Genomic DNA, 27,861 nt, shown 5'->3' with positions numbered 1-27,861 from the left:
TCGTCCCGATTTCTAAACGATTTTTCGTAGGGGAATTCGTACAGATTTCGTTCCGATTTCGGAGAGAATGTCGGAAGTAAATTTCCCTTCGAAAATGCTACTGTTTTTCTTCCGATTTCGTTACGAATTCGGATCGATATGTCGGAAACAAATTTCCCTTCGCACAACAACCACCTTTTGTATATATCTAACAAACAACATTTTAGTTTGTTGTCGAAAAACAAAATGCTTGGTCTTAAAATTCGCATATACAATTTTTAAATATTTTTAATATAAATGCAACATATAAAAATTCAATCTAATGCTGATACGCTTAACATATTCGTATACAATATTTACATTGTTCTACTATAACTACAAAATGATAACACCAGTGAAAATCATTAGATACGTTTGAAATTACAATCTTCCAATAAAAAACATAACAAAGAAAATTTGATAAATAAAGAAGAAACGTCAGAAAAATTTTTTCTTTCGATATTCATACGACATTATTCCAAAATCGTTTAGAAATTTTTACGAAGATTCGGAAGGTACTTCCGATTTTCATACGACATTATTCCGAAATCGTTCAGAAATCTGTACGAAAATTCGGAGGAAAAAAATCGCATTCCGAATTTCCCACGGATTTTCTTCCGATTTCGTTCCGAATTCTGACCGAAATCTATCCGATTTCGCTACGACATTTCGTTCCGAAATTATGTCAACCACTTCATACAACTTTCGTTAAGATATCGTTACGATTTCGGATCCGAAATCGGACGAATCGTCCGAATTTTGTTCCGATTTCGCTACGATTTCGGTACGATTGGTTTGCTGGGATCTTATAAACGTCGTTTGAAGCACCGCGACCGATTTTATGCACACTTTCTTTGAACCAATTCACAGGAGCCCTTTTTTGAGCGATTGTCCATTTTGCTGGATCTAACGAGAAAAATTAATTTTTGCAACCAGATGTTTATGCAATATCAAATATTAGTTGGTGGAGGAAATGCCCAAGGATGTCTCTATCTCATGGTATTTAACATGGCGATTTCGCATTATCCATTCATGCAAGGCATATTTTTTTCTGGCACAACGACCGATTTTGGGTGATTCTCGCGACCTTCGTTTTTTGGCGAGTGCCGACCACGGTTGAATTCATTAAACCAGTCTTTCATAGTCCTACGGGATGGTCCCTTATCGACGTACAAAGATTTAAATAGGTCGATACACTCTTCCGTTGATTATCCACGTCGAGACTTGTCAAAAATTCTTGGACGAAAATGTTCACAAGTAAATTCCATTGTTTTGAAATTATTCCAATTTTATATGAGGAAAAATCGTGACTTTTTTGAATGGCGCAAACATATATCAAAAGTTTTGATTTAGTCTGGTATATAGGTTATAACGCAGAACAAAATTTAGTGTTGACAAATGTTGCCAATTTTTTTTTTTTTTTTTTTGATTTATAAAATCAAAAACTAAACTTTTTTCTAATACTAATAACTTTTTGAAATAAATACTAAAAAACTACCTATTGCATTACTTTAGCAGGCAGTATAACCTGGTGTTATTCAATACAATATAGATTTGTTTATTATTTATTTCAAAAGGTTCCGGTTATATCTTTATAGTCACAATGATTTTTTGGGGCATGTGGGTTAGGCCTATTGAAGCTGAACGCCTCATTTGCCGAACTCTGAAACCAAAATATATTTCTTTTTTTTTAATGTATTCTAAAATACTTCCATATTTAAATATTTCAATGGTTTCAATTGATAAAAATGATTTTTTTTTTCAGAATGACGCAAATATACGCAAAATATTATGATTGAATCTGATGTTGGAGACTCAAGCGCATAAATCACCAAAAGTAATTACACTGTGCAATATTTTTAAGGTGATCTTGTGCAAACAATTCGAACTAAGGATTTTTTGAAAGTACAGACCCAAACGACAAGAAACCCTAGTTGGGTTTTGTTGTGTCAGATCCAGCTCGGATTTTATGGCCCCATCTAAACATGGTTAAATATTCAGTTTTTAAAGAAATATCTTTGAAACCAATGCGAAACTTCCTCTGACCTCTGAAGCAAATTTGTAGATAAGGACAAGAATACATTATTTGGAGAAACAATGAACTCGATAAACTACATTTATTGCCTCAAATTTCACAATATATGCAAAAATTCCGCAATTTTTATACATTTTGCACCGTATCTCCAAAACTGTTAATTTTTTCTGAATATTTTCTTTTGGAAAATATTCGCTAGAATGTAATACACAACTCTTCAGAACATGCCATTGTTGTAGAATACCTCTATCATCTTTTTTTTCAGTATATTTTTTAACGACGATTTAATAAATATGGCAATAAAGTGGTGAAATCCGAAATGCGAGAATAAACTGTTGGAGTGAACTGTGTTTGAAATAAGTGTTGTAAAAGATGTGATGCAAAATACCGCTGAAACAACATGAAGTAAGCCTTTTACAGTTTCAGAATGTTATAAAGAATTGTTGAGAACTTTATTCGGAAGATTTTTGCAAAAGGTTACATGGTTCAACTCCCAATAGTTTAACCGATACTGACCAGAATTTTGTAAAATTTTCTATATTTTATAGATTTTGATGCCCTAGATGGAGTTTTTCTTAAGTGTTTTTTTTTTTCAAAAGATAAGTTCTACTAGTTTATGGCTAAAATATTGCTGAGATAAAGGCATGATAAATGCCAAAACGTGTAGATTTAGTCCGGTTTAGATGAGGCCATAAAATCCGAACTGGATCTGACAGGACAAATCCCTACTAGGGTGCTTGTAGTCTAAATATGTACTTTCAAAAAATGTATACTAGAAGTTGTTCGCAATTTCAGTGTTCACTCTTTCACTTTTGAAATTTGAGTTACCTTAATCATACGGGCAAAATGGGCCTCATCGAAATGATGCTTTTAGACCCCAAGTATGCCTGGACGAAATCCGTTGCAATGTCCGTCCCTCTGCGTATCTGGCTGGTGCGCACGATAGCTCTCGAACGGATCAACCGACTTGGTCCAAAATTTGGCCTTCGTAATATTTTGTCCAAGCTTAGTTTAAGTTCGAATATGGGCCATATCGGTACTCTCCTTCAGGTACCTCCCCCACAAAAGTTCAAAAATGTTCGGAAAAATTGTGCGCATGATAACTGTTGAAGGGAGTGGCCGATTTCATCCACACTGGTTCGAATATGGACTATATTTGTCCACTCCTTCAGGTAACTCCCACACAAAATTACGGATAAGTTCACTTTAACACCTGTTCTGATTTTTGTTGATTTTGTCTTGAGAAAACAGCCCGAAAGGTGTAGAAACCCCCTATGTCACCATATGTAGGCTGATCAACCGATTTGGTTCAAAATTTGGTACTTTCGGTACTTTCCCCCAATATTAAAAAAAAACACTAAAATGGTATGTACGATATCTCTTGAACGGGGCAACCATTTTGGACCAAACTGTGGATCCCCTAATATTTTGTTCAAATTTAGTTTAACTTCTAAAATGGTTTATATCGGTCCTTAGGGTACTTCCCACACAAAAGTTCAACATTTGTGTCTAAATGCAGTTTAGGGTCTGTTCGAAGAACCTTTTGAAATGTATACCGATGCTGTTCGTTATGGTCCTGTTTACAGCGATATTATGTTTTCCGTGAACAAGTCCATGCTTCCTGGTATACTGGTCCAAACTGCAATGACTAGTGGGCTTGATATCTATCGAAAAGGTATGACTCCCATAATGGACGAGGTCGGTCTCTTTCTTTAAGTACCTCCTCCGCAACACTTTTGAACTTTAATCCTAATTCACATTTTTGCCGGTTCATACGCCCATAATTTTGAAAACCGCCCTAAATGTATACTTTTTTTTTTTTTTTTGGGAAAAAGTGTTTCAATTTGCACAGGCTGAGGGTATATCTCTGTCGACAAAGCCGACTGATTCTTTTTTACTTGTTTTAATATAATAATAATAATTGTTCCACAAACATCCCAGATGGGACAAGGGAGACTTCCCTCATATCATTGAGTGCGCCCCGATTCATATTAAGCTCAATGATATGGGACCTACTGTTTATTGCCGAGTCCGAACGGCGTGTCCTAAGACACCACTTGTAGAGAAGTTTTACATGGCTGAAATTCTCAGGAAATGTCGCCAACATCACTGAGGGGTATTTTGCCAGCATTGAAAATTTGATGTTGATACCATTGCACCACGGTGGCACTTTCATTTTAATGTTCACCTAATTTTATAGTATTCAAACATGTACTTTTTTGCTTTCATTATGGCTGAGTTCAATGGTTTAGTTAACCGCAGAAAGTTGTGGATGGTCATAGCGAATGTGGAAAAGGATAAGGCAACTGTTTACCAACAGTTTGCTTTTAAAAACGCAATTTTTATTTTTATACACTTTGATACGATGAAAATGTGCCTCATCGAAATAATGGTTTTAGACCCCAAGTATGTTTGGACGAAATGTGTTTCAGACAATTTGGAGTTGATATAGCCATGTCCGTCCGTCTGTCTGTCTGTCCTGCTGGCTGGAGCGCACGATAACTCTCGAACGGATGAACCGATTCGGTTCAAATTTTGGCTTTCGTAATATTTTGCCCAAACTTAGTTTAAGTTCGAAGATGAGCTACATCGGTCTACTCCTTCCGGTACCTCCCCCACAAAAGTTCGAAAATGTTCGGAAAGTTTGTGCGCACGATAACTCTTGAAGGGAGTGACCGATTTGGTCCATACTTTGTACAGCGTAAACTTTCTACCAGAGTAATATGAGGTTCAAATATGGACTCCATCGATCCACCCCTTCGGGTACCTCCCACACAAAATTTCGGAAAAGTTCAGTTAAAGACCTGCTCTCGAATCGCTTTGATTTTTGTTGTAGCAACTTGTTTTCACTGCCCCCCATACGACGGTACAAGTTTCACCAGGGGCAAGTCCACACTTCCTGAGAAACTAGCCTTAAAGGTGCAAAAAAGCTCCTATGACACCGTGTGTATTGCTTGGAGCGCAAGATAACTCTCGAACGGATCTACTGAGTCGGTCCAAAATGTGGTCTTCGTAATATTTTGTGCAAACTTAGTTTAAGTTCGAAGATAAGCCATATCGGTCCACACCTTCAGGTACCTCCCCCAAAAAAGTTCAAAAATGTTCAGAAAAATTGTGCGCACAGTAACTCTGGATGGGAGTGAGCGATTTGGTACATACCTTACACATCCTAATATATTTACCAGATATAGATCAGGTTCGAATATGGACTATATTTGTTTTGTTCAGTCCTTCGGGTATTTCCTACACAAAATTTTGGATAAATTCACTTTAAGACCTGTTCTCGAATCACTTTAATTTTTGTTGACGCATCTTGCATTCTCTCTCACTTACGACAGTAAACGTTTTTTCAGGGGCAAGTCCATACTTCTTGAGAAAACAGCCCTAAAAATGTAAAAAAACCCCTATGGCACCATATGTAGTGGCTGTAGAGCTCGAACGGAATACTGCGTTCGTCCACACTTTGGATATCGTAATATTTTTTCGAATATTAGATGAAATTCGATGGTAGTGCTTATAGGTCCACTGCTTCCGGTACCTCTCCCACAAATGTTTGAAAATATTTGCTAAAATGATAAGCGCAATATCTCACGAACGTAGCAACCGATTTGGGCCAAATTTTCGATCTCGAAATTTTTTGTCCAAGCTTAGTTTATGTTTAAATTTGGGCCTAATCGGTCCAATACATGGGGTACCACTCACACAAATGTTCAACACATTTTTGTAGTTGAGGGTCTGCTTGAAGATTCGTTGGACATTTTAACTGAAGGTTTCCCTAGTAGCCCGATATTATGCTTTTCGTAGCCTAGTATGGTACAAAAGCCCTATCTATCGATATCCACCGCACATTTTTGAGCTTTAATCCAATCCATATTTCTGTCGGTTCCTACGCCCATACATTTCTTTTTTTTTTTTTTTTGGAAAAGAAAGTATTTCAATCCACACAGGCTGAGGGTATATCTCTGTCGGCAAAGCCGACCGATACTTTTTTACTTGTTATATTTTGTGTTTTGAGCAGCTTTTGACCTATGTTTCCCGTATGTGCGGTTTCAGTTCTGTACACATAGTTATGGACATGGCAAATTTCAGAATTTATATGTCCCGCTACATTTATCACACTCCGAACAATTAGGATGTGTCGAAAATAAAGTTTTCACAACGGGCTTATACCTAAAATGAACCTTATAAGATAATCCCTTAATATAAAAAAGAAACAAGTATAAAAGCGTTAAGTTCGACAGGGAGGGTATAAGAACTCTCCACAATGAACTATTGTAATGTATTCTAAAATGTAGTAATTAGTTTTCTTTCGATTACGAATTTACTATAATTGTTCCACAAACATCCCATACGGGACAAGGGAGAATGTGAGCAATTTGTGCTGGGCCAATTTTACCAGTATCCCAAATTTTTGCCGAACATTTAGATAAAAACTTCAATTAAATGAAATCGAGTGGTAGCGTCATATAGGGGCTATATCTTGCGTCCACATTTTTGGTTTGGGGACATGTTTCGACCACTAGGAACCCGAAATACCAATTTATTGTTTATAGCTAACAATATGTACCCTAATAGCCCAAAATACAGGAAATCGAGCGGTACCTTTATGGCGGCTATTCCAAAACGTGGGTCGATATAGCTCAGTTTTGAGCGGTCATTACTTAAAGCCCTATTTAAAGCTTAAAGTCTATCTAGCAAAATATTTAACTTGCGTAACTTCTTGAAGAATAAGAGCAGCACAGAAAAAACAACACGTTGAGTTACTGAAGGAACTGTTTGACATTACGCTATATATGCCCGATTCCAATGAAATTTGAAATGAGTGACGGAATTTGGTCTACTACAAAACGTTGAGTTACTGAAGGAACTGTTTGACATCACAAAGGTAAAAGGCGAATTGATGTGCAAAAATGACAAGAACATCTTCAAACACCAAATGATGGTGCGGCGGTAATAAGCTATTTCATAAATCTAGAGTCTGGACCCGTCTATGCTGCTTGTGGACATTTTTATACCCTCCACCATAGGATGGGGGTATATTAAGTTTGTCACTACGTTTGTAACTACTCGAAATAATCATTGTAGACCCCACAAAGTATATATATTCTTGATCAGCGTGCAATTCTACATCGATATAGCCATGTCCGTCCGTCTGTGGAAATCACTCTAGCGTCCGAACGGATTGACGTAGGTTGATGAAATTTTGGGAAAATATGTTATATTTACGTAGGACTTTTGGTATTGAAAGCGGGCTATGTAGGTCCACGCTTTCGTATAGCCCCCATACAAAATGACGCGTGACGCGTCGTCGTTTTAAAGAATTTTTAAGATATTTGGCCCATTTTACCACCGAATTGGTTGTAATTTGGTACTTTGTGTCTCCAGAGGCCAAAAAATACTCCTACCAAATTTGTTATATAGGTCCACGTTTTGGTATAGCCCCCATATAAGGCCCCATATAAAGTACGCGTCATTTTAATATATTTTGAATGTATTAGACCCATTTGACCACAGAATTGGTTGTAATTTCGTATTTTGTGTCTTCAGAGGCCAGAAAACATTCCTACCAAAGCACTATAGGTAATTTGGACAGGTTTTTAGGCAAAAAGTCGATTTTTGAACTTTTAATAACGCAAGTTTTCTAATTTGATTCGAAGAAAGAACATGTCAAATTCTATGCATGTGAAATTTGTTTTCAAAAATATTCAAAACTCGCGGTATAATTCGAAGATAAAATCAAAATTTCGAAGACAAAATAAAAATGTTAAAAAAGATTAAAACTTAGAGCAGAATTTAAACGCAATTTGTAAGAGTTTGGTAATAATCAAATACAAAGATATGATATTCAGTGGAATGGTGGCGGTGTGTACTTTCTGTTTTAAGAAATAATTTTCTTCAAAATGTTTGTTACAGCAGAAGAAATTGTCATATAGGATACAACCAAAGAATTATTTTTTTACAAAATTATAGTTTTATATTATAGACTTTTACAAAATTGTCCAACTTTGACCGTAATTCTGCCACCGGGAATATCTTCAGCAAAGGGTTCTGAATCAACTATATAATTACCAAGGTGCGATTTTTTGCGTTTTTTAAGTTATATCACTTTTTTAAGGTGCCCTCCTTGCAGAAAAAAATATTTTTTTTAATTTTTTGTTTGGTGAAGGAAATATTAAACACAAAATAGCATCCGATTTGAACTAAAAAGACATTTTCTTAAAAGAAATATTCACCATGTGTTTTAAAAATGTACAGACGTGCTGTGGTCAACATTTTTATTAATTATAGCGGTAATACGTTCTAACTAGGGATCATGATCGCGCGATTTATTTGGTCCTTTATAAAGATCCTTTCGCGAATCAATATTTTAATCATATCAATGTTTATAAAACATTTTGGCGGATCAGTACTATAGTTCATTGTAACCGTTTTTCTTTTGTTTTAACCGCGTTCATTTGGTTGGAACGAATAAAATAGGTAAAATGAGAATAGAGGGGAGGAAAAAGAAAATTTGTTCGTTATATCCGGCGTTCGTTATAAACGTGTTCGTCTGTAAAATTCTTATTAAAGCTTACTATTGAATATCATATGTTGAAATATTTGAAACAGTGCTTAAATTCATCGCTATCCGCCTCTGCTTAAAAGCGGATCTAAAAATCCTAAAAAAACTGTAAAAAATTTCACTCGCGGCGTAACAATTTTTGTTTTTTATAATCGTGGTCGTTTTAAGAAGTTGAATGTGTGTACAAATATTAAGACAAATTCTTTGGAAATACACAACTTTGTTCGCTATAAACGTAGTTTCTTATAACCGATGTTCGCTATATCCGAATTTTACGGTGCAATTCTTTGTTTTATCTTACTTTTGCATATAGAGCATTAAAAATATATAAAAAGCCCACATATCCACCGCTATCAATTTTTGATTCAAAAACAGGCCAAATCACCTATAGTGCAAAGTTGGGTTATATAGGTCCAAGTTGTGGTATAGCCCCCACATAAGGCCCCTTATAAAGTACGCGTGATTTTAATATATTTTGAATGTATTAGACCCATTTGACCAAAGAATCGGTTGTAACTTTGTATTTTGTGTTTCCAGAGGCTAAGAAACATTTCTACGATAAAATGTTTATATAGGTCCACGTGTTGATTAAGCCCCCCATAATACAATATCTCCCGATTTTCGATATTTTGAACGTTTTAGCCTCATTATCACACCGATATGGCTGAAATTTGGTATTTAGTCTTCTTTAGGCGTATAAAACTTTCCCCCAGAAATTTGTAGGTATAGGTCCACGCCATCATATAGCCCCCATAGAACGGTACCTTCCGAATTTCGGTATTTTGAAGGTTGTGGCCACATTAATCCACCGAAATGACTGAAATTTGTGGTGGAGGGTATAAAAAGTTCGGCCCAATCGAACTTAACGCTTTTCTTACTTGTTTAATGTTGCATTTAAAACACTTTATTAGAAAAATCTTGGTAAATATATTCTTTCCAAACGGCAACCCAGACCTAAACGTTAATGTGGAACACTGAGGGGTTTTCTTGCGGAGTATTTTACGTACTACAGTGTGAGCGCGCATACATTTTTTAATTGGTTAAAGTATATATATTTTAGTCGTTTTCTTCTTTCACATGTTGTATATGTCTATGTCTCTGATATTCTTGTCCCCATTTCTATGACAACACTCCAAAACATAAAAGAGCAAAAGAAGTAGCAACAACAACAGCAACACCATATAAAATAGCAGCAGAAACATCACAACAAGAGGAATAAACCTTTGTGTTATTACCGTGTTATACGGTGATGATGATGATGTACATACGTAACGTTTGCATACATACTATTATTTTTTAATCAAATATTGTTGTTTACACGAACGAACACACGCACAACACACGGAAATGGGGACAGGTGGGAATGGGAACAGAAGTTGAGTAGCAGTAGTAGTAGTCGAAGAAGAAGAACCTCATTTGACATGTTGGGCAAATATACAAAAAGAATTAAGAACTATGCAATAAAAATTCTCTGTGAACAAAGCAAATCAACAAACTAGTCAAGTGGGGTTTATTTCTATTGTGACTAGAAGTATAAGAGTAAAACAATTAAGTTATATTATTAGTTAGTAGTTGCAATAGAACAGAGGAGAGGGAATAGAAACACATACTTAGAGGGTGTATGATTTTAAAAAAGAAATAAATAAAATTTTATTCTTCTTCACATACAACTCTAGTTTGAAGGACTCGGAAATTCATTTATTGAAAATATTTAAATTTTATTAATATGAAAATTTAATTTGTTTTTCGTGGCATAAAAATAGTTTACAAAATTTATAAAATAATTTTTCGGCATAAAGTACATACATACAGTTAGTTACATACAGTTAGTTTTGGCCGATACTGTATGTATTATGAAAACTATAGGTACAAAAGCAAGCAAATTTGCACACAAAATAGTTCATAAAAATGTATAACATATAACAAAAAAAAAGCAAAAACAATTTTGTTTTGGAACTCCCACCCCAAATTGTTTCTATTTGATCCAAAAACCTTACATAACCCGTGCAAACTTAGCGATATATGTTTCCATAGTAATTAGTATGGGGCCTCTTATGCTATGTACAATTGATGACATTCAAACCTCCAAAATTATGACTAAAACAAAATATTTACCATTAAGGCTATTACAAACATCCAATAATATCAATTGTTTCTCCTCCCCCTACATACTTTCTCTCCATCATCCACCTGGCCACATTATTATTAATATTAAATTCATTAAATTTTAAAACCGCCTATCCTAATTGCAACACTTGGTAAAATATTTAGCTTAAGGCTTTCTTTTTATCTTTGCCCGTTGTCATAATAATATAAATATTAATTACATTAATGACACAAAAAACAAAATCTCAAGTGATCCTTAATGATGGAAACAAAATAAGGGTCACCATCATTCTAAACAAAACTGAAACCAGAATAACAACAACAACAAAAACACTAATAGAAGATAATGGTAGTGATTATAAACGTCAAGTCAGAATGGTGGTGTACAGAAGAAAATCTAATTTTAATTAAAATTTATTTTTCCAAAAGGTTGAAAACAAACACACAGTAAACAAGCATTAACCAAATACAATTTCCCGGAGGAAAACAAAAGGCAAAAAGGCCGATAAAAGCCACGTCAACAAGCCATTGACCCAGTTAATTGTGGACAAAACTCATTGACTTTTATTTTGCAATTTCACTCTTCGTTTTTTTCTTCTTCTGCTTGCTGTTGTTGTTGGCGGTGAGTTGTTGTTCGCCGAGAGAGTACTTTATGGTGAGTGGTTGAAAAAGGAAAGGTGTACATAAAATGAAACTTAAACAACAACTTACCCAAATGAAAGGAAGCCTAACAGGAATTTAAGCCAATCTTCAAGTAAACATTGACTTAGAGCATTGTCGCTGCTTTTCACTGTTTTTCGCAAGATACAAAATGAAGTAAACAACAATGAAATGGGGAGGCACAATACAAAACACAAAAGCATCAAAATAAATAAGCAACGATTGTCGTTTAAATTAAATCATTTATTTGAAGAAGTGACAATTTAAGAATTTTCTAATTGTTATTATTTTTTTTTTTTTTGAGAATCTGCCGAAAATTAGCATGGTATCAAAAAAGTATCAGAAGATCTTTTCAAGATCTGCCGGAGGTCATATAGATGACCACAAATGATTTTTTGTAGATGACCAAAGAGGATTCTTTACAGGTGACCAAAGACGGCTTCCTTTATATGCGGCCCAGGAGAGTATTTATAGATGATCAGAGGGGAGTCTTTACCGACGACTAGAGGAGAGTCGTTATAGACGACAAGACCAGGAAGCCTCATTGACGACGAGAGGATCATAGAAATACCGAAGAGAATACTTATGGAACAGTAAGAAGAATACTACCAGAGGGGAGTTTTTATAAACGAGATCTTTATATACGACTGGCGGAAGGAAATCTGTATAGACTGCCATAGAGGTTTTTTATTCATGAGGGAGTCCTTATAGACCGTAAGGAAATCTTTACAGACACTTTTTGTTCGGTCAAGTAGTTGCAGAGGAATTCATGGCCTACGTTAAAATTGTGAGTCTTTTTTTAATTTTTTTTTTACTTTTTTCAAAAAGTTTAATTTTTTTTTCAAAATTAAAAAATACTCCTTGGTTTTTAATAAAACTCATATAACTCTTATAAAAAATTTTCATTTGTGTAAAAACGCTATAATTTATATGGGAAACGGTATGGAAAAAACACACATTTTTACCCACGTAATTTCATAAAAAAATAAATAAAAAAGTGTACAAAAGTATATATGGGATGAAAGAGAAGACACTCTCATACATCATTCTGCGTAAACAGAACTAAAATTGGAATTTCACTAAAATTTAGTACCTGAGGAAAAATAAAATAGCTCACTTCCTGTAAACGCCACGGTAATATATTGCAACGGTTCTTAAAGACAACAATCCTACCTACCTAATAAAGAAATAGCCATTCCTTTCTCCAGAAATTTGCAAGAAATACGTATTTTCCAAAACTGCGAAAAAATTTGTCGTTACACTAAAGACAAACATTTTTTTCGCAATTTTGGAAAATACATTCCAATATTTTGCCCTATTTTTGTGGTTTCAATATGTTTACTATCGAATCCCATATAAAAATTAACAATCGGTGACGACCAAAAATTGGGGGTTTGGCCTGAACCAGTATGCGGCGTTAAGTGGGTCTTTATAGAATAGGGTTTTATTGGACGACCAGAGGATAATGCTTATAGACGAACAGAGAGAGAGAGAGATCTTTATAGGCGACCACATGGAGATTTTTTATAGACGACTACATGAAGGAAGTCTGTGTAGACCGCTGTACTTAAGTGAACCAGAGTCTTTTTACTAGAGGGAGATCTACAGTGTCTGTCAAAAGTAAAGCACCCCCTAAGTACATTTGTTTAAAATTACTTTTTTTAAGAAAACATTGTGCGGCGTTAAGTGGGTCTTTATAGACGAGGGGGGTGTTTGTAGACGAACAGAGGGAAATCTTAAAAGACGACTATATGAAGGAAGTCTCCATAGACCGCTGTGTTTATTGTCTACCAGAGGGGAGTCTTTTGACTAAAGGAAGATCTATCTAGCCAACCAAATGCAAGTCTGTATAGACCGCCGAAAGGGAGTTTTTATCCATGGAAGCGAATTTTTGACGACCTGAAGAACCATAAAAATGGGATTTTACTATCACCAGAAGAAAGTGTGTATAGACAATAGCACATGTTGTAATTGTGTGTTCGCTTGTCTGCTTAATCCGGGTCAATCTCCAGGTCTAGGAATGTTACCGCTTCTATGCATTTTAAGGTTGGACAGGTTGAAAAGGTGCAGTATGTTGTGCGGACGGATTGTCAATCCTTACCCTAGAGGAATTTAGCTGGCTGCACTATTCCAAACGTAGGTGAACAAAAAATTATTCTGATTTATTGTGGCTGAAAATCGCATTAACACTATAGTGGGTGCTCTTTTTATCATTTGACCTCTCTCACAAGATCATAAAAATCCCTCCTAACATGCCTGGGCGGGGTAGTCCTATGTACCTTACGGTGATTAGGATGACTCTCACGGTAACACCCATCATCAGAGAGTCCAATTTCATCACATCTGAACGCCGCACTTTAATGAACCATGGGACAGCTAATTGGCCTTGCTTGAGAGAGTTCACCAAAATAAAGGAAGGATGTTTTAAAACATCAGTGCTCGCTATATAGCTACTGGTCGGATACCCGAAGTGAGATAAAATTTGCCAGCAGAGGCGGCGGAAATGGCGGATGAGAGTGATGAACTTCGTCGATACAACCCTAATGACCTCAGAGATAGGGAGCTGACACAGAAAGTTATTAGGTTGTTGGGTGAGTCCAAGCGGATCATGTGGCTGGATCATCTGAACAGTTAAAGCATTGGAATCGGAAATATGAATTTTCTGGAAGGATCCTAAAAAAGTGCTAGGGCGTAGAGTGATAGGGCATAGAGAAGAACATTATATCCCCCCTTCTCAAAGAGTTAGCCCCTGACATTATCTTCATGGTTCACTATCTCACGGAAGTTCTCAACCTGTCGCTAGCCAACCACATCGTGTCCGAAGTCTGGAAAATGGTCAGGGAGAAGCCAGAAAAGTATGTCAGCGAAGGTCAATCGTACAAGCCGATTTTATCACCCTGGCAAAGACTGTTGAGGCTTTGCTTCTACCCAGCATCGAAAATAGCTATTCAGTTATAGGTCATCAGCATGATTTCCATAAGGAGCACATTACTTAGCTTTGCATGACACTTTCACGCAGGGGACTCAACCAAAACAAGGCGTGTGATAGGACAGTATTGCTTGGGCCTTACTGTGAATCACTCCACGCTGTTTGAGGACATCACCATCCGTTCAAACTTTAAATGTTTGAAAATTTAGAATCTGGCCAAGATAAATTATTCAACTTTTACAATTATACACTATAACAAGTAAGAACGGCGTTAAGTTTGGCCGGGCCGAACTTGTTATACCCTACACCACGAGATATATTAAAGTAAAATAGAACATTCAGTTTCGTAAATACCAAGTTTCATAAGTTTCGATAAAAAAATGTGACTAACCTGCAAAATACCGCAATTCGGGGTATACCGTCGATCTATACCTACAAATTTCTGGCGGAAAGTTTTTAGACTCAAGAAGACTATAATACCAAATTTCCGATATTTCGGTAAAATAATGTGGCTGAAACCATCAAAATACTGAAAATTAAGAGGTACGCTATGCTTATTAATTCTCTTCTGGCATATTTTATAACCCATTGGAAGACTAAAAAACCAATTTCAGTCTTTCGGTGGGATATTGACGTCACAACCTTCAGAACTACGAATTCGGGAGGTACCGTTCTATGGGGGCTATGTGAAGGCGTGGACCTATACCGAGAAATTTCGTATGGAAGGTTTCAAACCCCAAACGAAGACCAAATACTAAAATTTCAGCCATTTCGGTGGAATATTGAGGCCACAACTTTCAAAATACCGGAAATCGGGAGGTACCGTTCTATGGGAGCTATATGAAAGCGTGGAGCTACACCGACAAATTTCTGGAGGAAAGTTTTGCACCCCCAGCCAAGACCAAGTATCAAATTTTAGCCATTTCTGAGGAATATTAAGGCCAAAACCTTCAAAATACCGATAATCGGGAGGTACCGTTCTATGGTTCTATGGTATACCAACAAATTTCATATTGAAAGTTTTATACCCCAAATGAAGACCAAGTATCAAATTTCACCCATTTACTTGGAATATTGAGGCCACAACCTTCAAAATACCGGAAATCGGGAGGTACCGTTCTATGGGAGCTATATGAAGGCTTGAACGTATACCGACAAAGTTCTGGGGGAAAGTTTTGCACCCCCAACGAAGACTAAGTATCAAATTTCAGCCATTTCCGTGTGATAATAATTGTTCCACAAACATCCCATAAGGGACAAGGGAGACTTCTCTCATTTTTCGTGTGATAGTGAGGCTAAAACCTTCAAAATACCGAAAGTTGGGTGGTACCGTTCTATGGGGGCTATATCAAAACGTGGACCGATATAGCCCATTTGCAATACCAAACATTCTAGGAGTAATATAACCTTATACACCAAATTGCAAAGCTCTATCTTAAAAATTGCGAGCTGTATCTTGATTTCAACAGACGGACGGACATGGTTATATCGACATAGAATTTTACCCTGATCAAGAATATGTATACTTAATAGGATCTCCGATGAATATTTCGATATGTTACAAATGACAATTTTAATTATACTCTCCATATTATGGTGGAGGGTATAAAAATTACATAATGAAGGAGCCAGGATAATGTACTCATGTTTTAAAAATGAAGCTCTTTGAATTTGGGAAAGTGTGAAGCCTGATGTGATGGCAGGTGTTCCTGTACAGGAGGCTGCGAATACCAATACCAGAAAGTAGTATTGAATGAGGATCGCCTGACAAGAATGAGTAGTCGGGTTAACTGTCGAATTGCCTAAGACCGGTGGTGTAGCACCAGTTCGTCACCACATGGCTAAAAAAACATAAAAAATGATATACGAATGTGTGCTGCAATAACAGCAGGACAAGTCTGATTGCTACCGAAGAAAGTGTTTACAAATAATGCTTAATGTCTGTGGAATAATAGGGGGGCTCCAATGTTTTAGGCCTGACAGATACACCAACCACTTGAACCTTACTTCAAAGCCGAGGCCTTAAGTCGACCGAAGGGAATAAAATCTAACATTTTCTGTTAATATATTTCAAGCGGGCTGTTTCTCCTAAAAAACTGTTTACAACATGAACCATTTTTGTTGGTCTTGAGTCTCAAATGGTCAATTCCGGCCACAGTATAATTTTTTTGCATGCTTTAATAACCACTGGGATCTCCACACCTTCTTTTGTGGCATATTTCAGACCACAAAGAGCGAGCCTTTATACACTTTTGCTTTGTAAGTAATATTACATCCACTGTATAACCGAATCTTAGTTACTCCGCACCAAAAAAAAATCTCTTGAATATTGTGCTTTGAATATTGAGTGGATAATACTTCCTTGTTTTTATTATTCCCCCCATTTTGTGAACGCTGATGCTAACCACTTGAACCAAATTAGTTTTCTTGTGTTTTTTTGTTATATTACTTTCGGCTGTGATTTTAGTGCAATGATTACAAATGTTTCCCTGCTACAAATTGGAATATACACATAAACTTACAAACATATATACATATTTACTGTTGTTTATGTGCATTTAATTCACAAAACTAAAGGCGTGTCTGGCTATTACCATTACTTGAACATCATCGCCATCATGATCATCAGTGTCGTATAGTTTCAACCCTATAACTACGAAATGATGGCAAAATTCTAGGCGTTTGTGGTTTTTTGGTCAGTAATGGCATTTTCTTTTGAATCTTATACCATTTCAGTGTTTATACCATTTGATTTTATTTTTATTTATTTTATATACAATTCCCTGTTTCAAACAGTCGTTGCTATTTTCCTGACGTTCTATTGTACAATGTACATGTATGACGTTGTAGTTACTCTGTTACTCTTTTGAATTTTTTTGTTACATGGTTGGCCGTTAAATATCCTATATACAATTTTTATTTGTCCAATTGTAGATGGGAGGTTTTCTTTGGTGTGCTTTAATGTGTATTTTATGTTTTATGTGAATGCACAACGTTTTCCACAGTAGAATTTTGCTGTAGTGCCATTATTCTTTTGTGTGGCGTTGTTGTTTTTTTTTTTAGCAAATCACATTGCAAACTTAAACATTTACCAAAAATTGTTGTATGGTACGTTATGCTTTAATGGTGTTATAATTTCGCATAACATTACTGGCCGACATACTATTTACTTTCGCTGGTTGTAAGTTGTACATGTCGAACATTTAAAATATATAGCAAATGCATAGAAATTTAATGCAGGATAGAATAATGAATTTTATTACGACACTGAGTATTATAAAGAGAATGCAAACAAAAACTGTTACAGTCGAACTTCTATAAAACTAACTGCCTGGTAATGATTTTTTCTTTATAACGAATAAAACTTGAAAACACATTTTTTCAAAGAAATTATACACATGGAAATTATATTTTGTCGATCTACAACTGCTATGTTATAGAAAAGTTCGACATAGCAGTTGTAGTTTGTATGTTCGTTCTTTTGTTCAATCTGGCTCTGGGTCTATCTCCAGTTCCAGGAAAGTGGCTGCTTCGATGGGATGTAACCACAGATCCACTGGAGTTAGATGAATAGGGTTGGCTGGGCAGTTGAAAAGGTGTTTTGTGTCGTGCTGGCCCATGCCACATACTGGGCAGATATCTTGCACGGCGCGGTCGATTTCCGCCCAATAAGAATTTAGGCGACTGCAATATCCCGTCGATTTCCGCCCAATAAGAATTTAGGCGACTGCAATATCGTGGCAGCTGACGCTCCTCAGCTGCAATAGATGGGGGATGTATTTCGAGGAATTTATTCACACTATAACTGCTTAAGGCCTTGGCAACTGCATCCGTGTGAATACTATGTAAACCTGCTTGATACGATTGTTGATCTAGGGGTTCCCTCCTGTATCTTTGGACCTCTCACTCTAGAGCATGGATATCCATCCGGTAACATCCAAGCAGGAACAACGAAAGCATCTCATTGTGTTGCTTTACAGGAAGAGTCTTCGCCTCCTTATTTAGATGCTCCACTAAAGATTTGAGGAGACACCCTGTTGCTGTTCTCAGGGCGGCATTCTGGCAAGTTTGAATCTTTTTCCAATTTGTATCACATAATCTCGGGGACAAGACTGGCGCCGCATAGCTTACCACACACAGACCGACCTATGGCGTTATATGTGGTCAACAAGGTTTCTTTATCTGCACCCCAAGTGCCGGCTAGGGACTTGAGGACCTTGTTCCTACTTTTCAGTTTATCCCAGAGTGCCGTGGCGTGCGCGCACGACGTGAAAGTAGTATCGAATGTGACCCCTAAAATTTTGTGGCAGTTTGTGGTCGGAATTCTGCTACCGTCGACCACGACATTCAATTCTCTTCCAAACTGCGATGTCCATGTGGTGAACAGAGTGGCTGTTGATTTTGTGGCGGAAATCTGCATATTCCTCGAATGGTAAAATGTGGTACGATCGGTTAAATAAGTGTTCATTCTCTCACAGATGTCATCAGGATAGGTACCCGACGCCATCCGCATACGCTACGAAATCGGCCTGTACGATTCACTTTTGCTGGCATCCTTGCCGGGCTTCCGTAGTGGGACCACCCTGCCCATTTTCCAGACATCGGGAACAATGAGGGTGGATAGCGACAAGTTGAGAATTTTAGTGAGATACTCCACTCCCGGCTCATCCAGCTGCTTCAGCATTGCCATGGAGATTCCTTCAGGGCCCTACGCTTTGGATGATTTAGCGTTCCTGATGGCATTGGCAACATCATCCATTGTAAACTGTGGTGGTTCCTCCTCGGCAGGAGAAGATCTGATGCGACGTAATACTCTTCTCTTCGCCCTGTCACTCTAGGGGTGCTCGACAAACTGTCGATTGAAATAACTTGTGCACCTCTTCAGGCCAGGTTTCGAGAGTGACTTAACCGTTGCCCACAATTCACCTATACCGGCTCCAATGTTGCAACTCTTCAGATGATTTAACCACTTGTTCCGCTTGTGCTCGCCGACCAGCCTGTTAACTTCCAGTGTCAGCTCCCTGACTCTGGGGTCATTGGGGTTGGTTCGGCGAAGCTCATCACGCTCATTCGCTAATCCCGTCGCCTCTGCTGGGAAGTTTGGTCTTCGGGTATTCGACCAGCAGGGATATGGCGAGCGGCTGTAACAGTGATGATGTCTCGGAACGTCCTTTCCGCTACCCGAACATCAGAAGGATTGAGCAGTTCTCTGAAGCTGTGATTGGTGAACTCTCTGAAACCCGGCCAATCAGCTTTCTTATGATTGACGAAAGTGCGGCGTTCAGAGGTAATGAAATCGGGTGGTCTGCTAATGGAGACAATTATGGGGAGATGGTCTGATCCAAGGGAAATGACGGGTTGCCAGGTAACGTCATTTGTCAGACCAGGTGACACGATGGTTATGTCAGGCGAACTGTGACACTCTCCTCTAATTCTGGTAGGGGCGTCCTCATTGACCGTGCGAAACGTAGAGCTATCAATCTGCTCCGCCAGCGCTGTACCTCTCTGGTTGTTTCCGAGGGCCGAATGCCACATCTCATGATGCGCATTAAAATCCCCAGGACCAGACGATTATGACCTTGCAAGAGCGGCCTAATTTCAGGCCTATAATCAGGGATACAGCTATTTCTCGGCGGGATGTATTCATTCAGCAACTCTATCTCGGCAGCTCCACACCTGACTGCTACCCCCATATATCCCATGTACGGGTCATTAGAGACAGGCTCAAGCGATGTAGGTCTGTATTGGACAGACTGGTGCAATAGGTAAGCCAATCCCCCACCTCCACTTCTGGTGCGATCTTTCCTCAGAACATTGTAACCATCACAGTGCTCTAAGCTGTGGTTGTTGTTCAATTTGGTTTCCTGCACCGCCGCTACCTTGATGTTCTTCCGACGCATAAAATCTACTATCTCCCCGATCTTACCTCGGAGTCCATTGCAATTCAATTGCAAAAAGGCTGCATTTTCGGGGATTGGGACAACAACGGCTGGTGTTAAAGGCTGCGTGTGCGGTTGTTGTCGAGGGGACTGCGGGGGAGTTTCGTAATCAGACGACGGGGGAGTCTCGTAATCCGACGACGACTCACTGGGGACTGTGTTCACGAAGCATGCAGCAGCATAGTCCCTGTCGTAGTCCCTCACGTGGACAAGTCAAGAGCAACCCCTTAGATGCACCCACTCCTGACATCTATTGCATCTCACCGAAGGTTGGATGTGGGTGAATATGCGGATGTGACAAACTGAGCACAGATATATTGGTCCTGGGTTTTCCTTCGTCCCGACACGGACCAAAAGAATTCGGAGCAGGCATTCCGGGATATGCTGCTCCCAACACAGAAAAACGAAACAAATACAAACATATGTACACTGAGGTGGCAGCCGATGGCCGGAATGATGACTTTGTGTTGTTCCGGGTCAATCCGGTACGAAAGAACCCGCTCCCGTGGGATTGCCGCTTTGTAAGCAATTTGGCTAGAAATTTCTAGTTTTTAAAGTTATTTTAAAAAAATTGACTATGAAAAATCATTAAGGGTTATGTCCAGAGTACGTACACACAATCCAATGATATATGGAATGTCCTTTATTAGCCAGGCTTGCTCTTAAATACAACTTTTCAGCCTAAAAACTTGTTTTTTTTTTAATTGTTAAAACATCTCAACTCGTTTCCAAGTTATCAACGTTTACATTTTTCATTTCAGGTTGCATTATTTTCAGTGACAGTCACTGTATGTATAAATAACGCAAACCGCTTTACTTCCCACTAAAAACAAACTCTATCAAACAATTCCAAAGATTTGAAGCTACTACCATTCTTCAATTCTCTCTTAAATAAAAAACGTAACATTTTCATCATCGACATAAATATTTAATTCTTTGCTTATGTACCCTCAAAACACATTGATGCCATAAAAAACAAACTCTTCAAATAACAGCGGTTAAAACTCTTAATACATTTTAAGACTCCCTATCTTCGTTGGGAAAATCCCTACAGATGGCACAAAAGTCATTACGATTACTTTAAATTAAATTATAATTTAGCGCAACCCTTTCGTCGTCGTATTTTGTCTGGCAGGTGAATGAATTCCCCAATGTGTAGTTAAAGCAAAGTGTTGTCACAAAGTGAATTTCTTTCTTCGATAGCGGCAGGGCAAAAGAAGAATTCTCGGTTACCAGAGCACAAAATACATTATTATTATTATGAATGAATATTGTATTTACAGACTTTGTCATTTTTGGATTTTCCGGAATTAAACTTTGTTGGTGAAGAAAATGTGTCACGTAGGCCATTAAATACATTGCGATGCGATGCGTTACGGCGATACACAGCCCAAAGCTGATAAGCAATAACAAGAAGAGGAATTTACATTGCTTTTTTTAAGTCCATCATGGGGTTTTGTCAGTGTATTTGCCATTTGTGATTAAGTTGGTTTTTTCTGCAAACATTGTTCAGCAACGACAACAACAGACCTCACAAACACACACAAACATACAACAAGAAAAATACACACACAATTCCCATTGAAACGAAATTTAATGTTATTGTCAATGAAGCAAATAAATACGTTGCTTTTGCAGGATTCGGTTTTTTTCTTCACTTCCTTCTCCACTCACTTTTCTCCATTCAATTTTAAATTCTTTGAGATCAACATCTATCCATAGTTTCAACGAGCAAAGAAATTGCCAAATGGATAGCCGCATATTATTTGATATTACACGTTTACCTTTTGCCAGTGGCATGTTGGTGATGAGCGTTCTCTGCCACGATATTCACCATCCATCCACCCACCACAGCGTTATGAATTCGCTGTCTTTGGCAGCGTGCCACGAATGTTTCACTTTAATGTTGATGAAGCGGAAACATTTTCTTATCCACTTAAAGAAATCATCAACGTGGATACGCATCAATAAACTTAATACATCCAGCAACCTGGAGGGCAATGGGGGAGCGATTCACATGACTACAGTTCGTTTACAGCTTAAAACGTGAATTGTGCATGCATTTCTAATTTGAATAATTTAAATCTGACTTATGGTAATTGAATAATTAATTAGTTTCACGCTTCTAGGAGCGGGTTTGGAAGGGCAGATGTGAAACTTCTAGTTGTATTCCGGAGTGAAGGGGGTGTTTAGATTATTTGCTGAATTTTAAAGAGCTGTGGTTGAGGACATTGTCTTATTATATGGTTTATTATGGTGTGACGGCCGCCACGATTATTAGATAAGCAATGTGATGAGCTGAGTGTGGCCATAAAATTTTCAGCCTAATATAATTTTAAAGAATTTTTGTCAGAACTTTTTCAGTAAACGTATCAGTTCATTACACCTGCTGGTGTCTGGACTTATGTATGATGCTCAACCAACAATTTACAACTTTTTAGGAACCTTTTTTTATCTAACTGCCAAAACAATAGTTATAATTTTAATAAAATCACAATTTTTTATGCAATTTTTTTAGATCTAACTATATATTTATATTGGGACTTCAAACATGTTCTTCGAATAATATTATTTACATTTTCATAAATCATAATTATCTGTGACTATTATGTTGTGGTTTCTTTTGGTTTATTTCAATATAAATTAATCTCTTTAGGCTTATGGCCCAGGTGAATAATTTTTGCTTTATTTACCACAATCAATAAAGACAATTCACAATTCAATAAATACCTATTTATACTTAACGAAAATGGTTAAAGAAAATTCCGATCATCTGAATAGGTTTGAAATTTGTTCTTTTAATATGTTAAGGTATCTTCTGGTGTGCTTGTATTACAGATCTATACAACAGTCGGACCTCGATTATCCCTGATGGTCTGGACCGGAGGCATTACGGAAAACCGATTTTTCTGGATAATGGAGGCAATGCTTTTATGCAGTTTTTCAACATATTTTTACGTAAAAATGGCATAGTATCGTACAATAATATGAAAATCTGCAATTTTTTAAAGTTTGTTACGGCAATCCCCCAAAATTTTATAAGATACTTAATATCATCAGATTCATCTGAATTGACTTTGTCCCATGGTTTTTGTGATACCATAAAGTAATACAGGAGATTTTCGAGTTTTTGTTTGTTTACCTTTAGTCTGCTTAATCAAATTAATTGGAAAGTGTTCTTTTAATGCCAGGTAATGAAGTTTATAACGAAAAATATAGGAAATGGAACAAAGTCCAACATTTCTTTTCTATCAGGGATAATGGAGGTTCCCTGATAATCGATTCACGGATAATCGAGGTTCAACTGTATTTAGTTTTTGAGAGTCTTATACTATGCCAACATTCACAAGAAAAAGCTTAACGGTGTTGTCATATTTTCGGAAAATATCCCAATTATAATAAAAAATGTATAAAAATGTCCAATTTTTGCGGTCATCAGAATAGGTTTTAATCAAATAAAATTGAAAAATTGTACTACCCATGCAAATAAAACGCAGTTTTTTGGTTTAGATTAGTAAAATGGAACATTCTGATAAATCCTACAGCAAATATGACCCGCTTTATTAGGAACGTGGGTTCAATTCTCAACCTGGAATAGTTACCAAGAACTGTCAGATAAAATCAAGAATTATTCCAACAAAAACGTTTTATAAACCTGCTTTAAATGACTTTTGATTTCGTTAGACCTCTTCTGAGATTCGAAAATTGTCAGAAAGCAAATACTAATGTATAGGTTCGATACATTGGTTACGCCAATGTATACGTTCGAAACTTTGTTTCCCCTTCTGCAGTATTTCAATTACCCACGCTAATTTGCCTAGTTCGGATTGTAGAGAGAGTTTCGCTCTTTTCTACTACCTCTCCTGGAAAGCCTTATTTGCTCAGTTCGGATGCAGAGGGGGCCTTTCCAATGCTGCAGTCGTAGTTGATGTCACGGCCTTGTGAACGTTATTCTGCCCACCTGCAACTATACTTGCTATTTAACTTTCTAAGGAGTCACACTCTTATTGCTTTCGTTTCGTAGCGTCACATACAAAAGGTAACTGTTTCTTGTACCAAGAAACTCACTTTTACCACCAATAAATCGAAAATATTTGAAACTGATATACACTTGTGTGTTTGTCTTTTTATTTTCTTCTCTTTTCATCCTGAGCTATAGACTCTCAGTGGTCATATTTCTAGGATAGATAAATAAGAAATGTCATTGAAAATTGTTGGTATTTGAGCTCAAGTTTTATTTTCATACCCTCAGCATTTATGCTAACGAGGGTATATACACTTTTATACGGGCAAAATGTGCCTCATCGAAATAATGGTTTTAGACCCCAAGTATGTTTGGACGAAATCTGTTTCAGACAATTTGGAATTGATTTAGCAATGTCCGTCCGTCTGGCTGGTGCGCACGATAACTCTCGAACGGATGAACCGATTCGGTCCAAAATTTGACTTTCGTAATGTTTTGTCCAAACTTAGTTTAAGTTCGAAGATGTGTTATATCGGTTCACTCCTTCAGGTACCTCCCCCACAAAAGTTCGGAAATGTTAGGAAATTTGTGCGCACTATAACTCTTGAAGAGAGTAACCGATTAGGTCCATACTTTGCACATCGTGAAATTTCTACGAGACTTAGATGAGGTTTTAGTATGGACTCAATCGGTCCACTCTTTCGTGTACCTCCCACACAAAATTTCAGAAAAGTTCAGTTTAGGTCCTGTTCTCGAATCTCTTTGATTTTTGTTGTAGCATCTTGTGTTCACTGCCCCACTTACGACGGTGCATGTCTCAGTGGGGTCAAGTCCATACTTCCTGAGAAAATAGCCTGAAAGATGAAAAATGCCCCTATGACACCGTGTGTAGTGGTTGGAGCGCAAGATAACTCTGGAACAGATCTGCCGATTCGGTTCAAAATTTGGCCTTCGTAATATTTTTTCAAAACATAGGTTAAATTCGAAGATAAGCCATATGGGTCCACTCCTTCTGGTACCTCCCCCACAAAAGTTCAATTATGTTCGGAAAAATTGTGCGCACGATAACTCTTGAAGGGAGTGACCCATGTAATCCATACTTTGCACATCCTAATATATCTATCAGATATATATCAGGTTCGAATATGGACTATATTTGTCTACTCCTTCTGGTACCTCTCACACAAAATTTCGGATAAGTTCACTTTAAGACCTGCTCTCGAATCATTGTGATTTTTGTTGAAGCGATTTGCATTCGATTCCTCCATTAAAACGGTAAAAGTTTTTTAGGGGCAAGTACATATTTTTTGGTAAAACAGCCCTATTGATGTAAAAAGCCCTATTTCACCATACATATGTGGCGATCGGAGAGCACGATAACTCTCGAACTGTTCAACCGATTTGGTCCAACATTTGGTCTTCGCATTATATCCAAACTTAGTTTCATAGGGCAATACCGGTCCACAACTTCCGGTACTTCTCCCCAATATTTAAACAATTTCATTAAAATGCTAGGATGATATAACTTGAATGGGGCAACCAATTTGGTTCAAACTTTGAATCACCTAAAATTTTCGAAAAAGTTCAGTTTAGGACCTGCTCTCGAATCGTTTTGATTTTTGTTGCAGCATCTTGTATTCACGGCCCCCCATACGGCGGTACAAGTTTCCGCAGGGGTAAGTCCATACTTCCTGAGAAAATAGGCTGAAAGGTGAACAAAGCCCCTATGACACCGTGTGTAGTGGTTGGAGCGCAAGATAACTATCCAACGGTCCAAAATTTGGACTTCGTAATATTTTCACTTCACATTGGCTGAGGGTATATATCTTTCGGCAAAGCCTACTGACACTTTTTTACTTTAGCACTTAAAATAAATATATATACTCCCCATTGAACACTACCTCCAGATTTGCTGTATTTGAAGGTTTTACTCACATTAATTTCACACACATTATTTAATCCCCGATAGAGTTATTGCACATTTATTTATTATCCTACCAAAATGACGGAAATGTTTACGTAACCTTCGTTAGGGCTGAATCCAGAAATTTACCGGTATAGATTAGTGATACGTATTAAAAATCTATCTTTTTTAGGTAAAACTCTATAATCGATCTTTCTATCTTTTGATTTTTACTTAGATCTGAAAATCGACTTTCGATTTTTACTCAGAACTGAAAAGTCGAATTTTCATTCGATTTTATTATAAACAGATTTTTTGACTTTTGACACCTATCCTTTCCAACAATAATATTTCTCTTTAATTATGCTTCTATTGCCGAAATAGACTTCGACTGCAAAAATCAAAATATATAATCGATCTCCCGATTTTTGAAGACAAAGATCGACTTCGATTTTTAGACTTTTCAAACCAAAAAATCGACAAATCGATTGATCGAAAGTCACCTTGTATATCCCTAGTATAGGTCCACCTTTTGATACAACTTTGATAGAACGGCAACGACCTATTTTGGGCATGTTGAAGGTTTTAGTCACATTATCAAAGCGTAGTGCATGAAATTTGGTATTTAGTCTTCTTTGGGGGACATTTGTCGACACACGTTCACGTTTTGAGCGGAAGCCACCGATCTACGATATTTTGAACATTTTATTCGCATTATTAATGGTCTTGAAGAACTTAAAGTAAATAATAAAAAATTGTCTATGACACACAAACAAAAAATATTTGAATGTAAATAAAATCACAAAGTCCATATTTACATTAGGCAATTTTCCTAGCGGCAATTGTCAGTTTGTCGGTGAGAGAGGGTGTTGAGAGGCAAAGGGTTACCATATGCCTCACCTCTCTCACCAACAAACTGACAATTGTCGCAAGGAAAATTGCCTAATGTAAATATGGACAAAATTATAATATACAATAATTGCCTTTTTAAAAAATATGGCGTAGAAGAGGTTCCCCATTTTCTCCGATATTTTACGAAATACTTAACCTATTTTCTACATCTCTGTACATTCTCTCAAAATTTCCAAAAATAGGTTCAGTTGTTGTGTAGATATAACGTATTTATAAAAGCGAGCGTGGTTGATTTTACATTGATTTTATGTATGAGAAGTAGGTGAAGATTTTCTTCTAATATTTTAGCTGTTTCAAAAAATAAAGAATGTCGGAAGCTTCCTTGTGTAAATATAACCATTTTAAGACAAACGCAAAACAAATCGGTTTGTAAATTGGTTGAGTTTTTAAAACTTTCAAATATGGATAAAACTAAAACGTAAAAATAAAATCTGAAAAAGGTGGAAATAAATAAGACGAAAACAAGAGCCTCCAACGAAATGTGAGGAAACAATTAACTTTCTTCAAAATATATTTTTGCAAATTTTCGCGGATTTTTCGCGATATCTCAAAAATAAAATACTTTCAAATCCTTTGTTGGATAAATACAAACATTTTAACACAAACGTGAAATAAATCGATTGTAAATTGGTCGAGTTTTTCATTAACGTACGAACGTCATTTGAGTTTTATATAATAGAAGATGAATATAACACTTTTAGATAATACTTGAAATATTTAAAAATTTACTGCAAGATTTATTTCGAGACAATTCTGAGAGTACTTTTCTCTTTTCAAGATTAAAAAGTTGTATTTTTTTTAATAAAACACATTTTTAGTAGTGCCTTTCACAT

At 37.0% G+C, this 27,861-nt stretch overlaps 1 protein-coding gene across 2 annotated transcripts in view; it reads right to left on the bottom strand.

The window, feature by feature from the left end:
- shakB (Innexin family member shaking B) overlaps positions 1–27,861 on the bottom strand; it is a 1,117,028-nt gene that overhangs the window by 335,779 nt on the left and 753,388 nt on the right. The gene's annotated exons all lie outside the window — the stretch shown is intronic.

The sequence above is a fragment of the Musca autumnalis genome, unplaced genomic scaffold, assembly GCF_047663935.1.
Source record: "Musca autumnalis isolate F117 unplaced genomic scaffold, ASM4766393v1 scaffold_3, whole genome shotgun sequence".
Lineage (NCBI taxonomy): Eukaryota > Metazoa > Arthropoda > Insecta > Diptera > Muscidae > Musca > Musca autumnalis.
The sequence above is the reverse complement of the archived record's forward strand: the minus strand, read 5'-3'. Positions and strand labels throughout refer to the sequence as shown.